The following is a 3,026-nucleotide window of genomic DNA, read 5'->3' on the forward strand; positions in this document are numbered from 1 at the left end:
CTCATAACAGTGGCCTGTGCTTTTTTAATTTATCACACTGTAACTTTCTTTGGAAAATTACTTTTAATATTACATGCATGCATGTATTGAAATATTTTTAACATAAACTATTTTAATATTATTTACGCAATCTTGATGGCTAAGTAATAATTTAATTATCTATGATAGGTTAACTTTTGTTCTAAGAGGGTGTCATCATATAGTATTGTTTTTTTAAGACTTTTGTATTATTAATAAAATTCATTAAATTTTTTAAGATTTTTTATATTTTTTTTCATTAAGTAGACTTCAAATCAGTTTTACATTCTAGAAACTCAAATATATATATATATATATATATGTATGATTTTTCTCTAATTAAAAGTTAGATAACTTCAATTAATTTTCTTTATTAATACAAAAGGACAAATATTAACCAGTGTTAACAGATTTAAAAAGAGGAAAGTTTCCTTAATATGATACAAAGAAATACACAACTGTAATTTCTTAATGTGTGTGTGATACGAGTGCTTTTAAATATTGGTTAACAAGATCCTAAAAAAAATACATTCTTTTAAATCTTTCAATCATATATAATACTCAAAATTAAACTTGAGAATATATTTTGAAGTGCTGATATTGAATAAGATTAAAATTGACTCATATTTAGTTTAGCAAACATGAATATTTTTGTGTGTATATCATGTCCTAAGATAAGGGATGCAAGATAGATAGATATTTAAGGAAATAGGAATGTGCATGGAAGATGATATTTTGATTAAATTCAAAGTTCAAAGACCTGATATGTTTTTATAGTAAGTCTCATTTTTTGTTCTACCTATTTGGTCCAAAGAATCAGTATCCAACTCCAACGTCGTACACTTTTCTTGGGACTCTTCAAAACTACTATTATTATTTCTAATTGCAGAACAAAAACATTGCCACACTCGATTTCAATGCTACCTCAATTGAAATCAAGAGTCCTTCATTTACTAGCAAGAAATGAAAAAAAAAGGTGTTCAAATAAATTATTCAATCATTGACAATCAAACCCTATTTAGCCACAATTAGAATTCAACAAGCACTTCAATCATATATATTATGGATAGACATAAATACTCTGAGAAGGGTCCAACCAGTTCATTATATACTTCTTTTGATTCTTCTCTAAATCATAAAGGGAAAGCCAAGTGCATTAGGTACAATACTAATTTCAGAAAAAAGATAAAGTTATCACACTCCTACGAACCTGGACCACTTGGCAATGGTTCAACTATTGACCCTTAGGGTCATTGGGAGAGGGACAAAAGTATTATCTTTCTTTTCTAACCATGATATTCATAATTAGGTTTCATTGCTCCAAAATAAATATAATTGTAAAGATCTTCAACATATATGTGTATTTACTTTTTAATATACATATAACTTTTTTATTTCTAAAATTTCATAGTAAAATTCTTGACCCATTTATTTAAAAAGCTTAAAGTATTATTATTTCATAAATCAATGTTAATCACACATTTAATATGGACGAGACATGAGAAATATGAGTTATATGAGTTATATTAGTAGATTTTCACTTTAGCAGAATCATCTTTTATTTAATGATAAGAAAATTATTTGTTAGTTCTTTTTAGAAGAGACATCAAAAAAATTTGGCATACTAATAAGACTAAATCTATATAAAATATCATGATATAAACTTCAACTTAAAATCTATATAAAATAGGTTTATGAGTCGTTGATTTTATATATATTTCTACTTTTTAGTATAGGATTTTAACTTAAACTTGGGTTCAACATTTTGATATGCTGTTATGAAAAAAAAAAGTGAATAATTTTTTTGTTTTGGTTAATGATTCTGGAGAAAATGAGAGAAAGTGGCATGCTTGGTTTGATAATTACTTCTTTGAAAAATGATTGTGTTTATTAGTATGGTTCCTTTGTTGGTTTGGTGTTGAGTGTAACTTATCTTGAGCAAATGTAAGGTGACCCACCAGAACACGTGGGATTCAAAATTATTGGAGGGTGCATGTCTTACGTTCTAAGCAATATATGTAGATACCTTTTATGTGGAGATTTTTGTGTATACCAAACAATATTATTTAATAAATTCCAAACTAATCTAATATCTCAGTTATTAAAAATAAAATATAATTTCTATACATTGTGTATAAAAAGGTTTAAGTCATCAGTTAATTAAAATTTATAATGGATATCATTTTAAAAAATATTTATTACAAAAAAAACTATTAATTTATTGTGACAAGTTATAATTAAACGAGTTAGAAATTTTTTATCGTAAAAACATATTCGTATTGCAATTATCTAGTAAATGTTGTTTTCAGTTTCATTTTATATTTCATATGACGTTTAAACCTTTTAACACATAGATATTACAAATATAATTAATATTTTAAATTTTATGAAAAAATATCATATAACTTTCTATTATACTCTTTATTTTTTGTAATTAATTACTTATGTTTTATTAGTAAGAATTGATCACATTTACAAAAATTACAATAATCAGCCAACTAATTAAATTAGGCGCATTGACTCATTTATTCTTTTCTTTTTAGGATTTTTTTTTAATGCATGAAGCATAGATCAAGGATAAAAATCTTTAATGTATCATTAATTTAATAAAACAACAATTAATTTAGTGCAAATTATTTTTCTCTAAAAAGCTTCATATAAAATAGAATGGATGAAATACATTTTTTCCTTATCTATAGCTACAAAAGGGATATATCATTTATGGTATTCGCCCATGATAAAAAAATTTAAAATATTATCGTATAAACACTTTTATATATTTTATTAGTATTTCTTATTTTTGTTTTATTTTTCTATCCTCTTGCATGTCAAATACATATCCAAATTGGATAGACTTATCCCAATAATTTTAGGTGTGAAGTAGCTTTTGTTCTTGTGTTGGTGTAGAACAACTTGAAATTCAGAAACAACTGGCTTTAGTGATCTGAATCTTATTCATACGTAGAATGCATTAGCAACAGTTGGTCACTATTTTAATATTTTAAATA

The sequence above is a fragment of the Phaseolus vulgaris genome, chromosome 1 (genome assembly GCF_000499845.2).
Source record: "Phaseolus vulgaris cultivar G19833 chromosome 1, P. vulgaris v2.0, whole genome shotgun sequence".
Taxonomy (NCBI): Eukaryota; Viridiplantae; Streptophyta; class Magnoliopsida; order Fabales; family Fabaceae; genus Phaseolus; species Phaseolus vulgaris.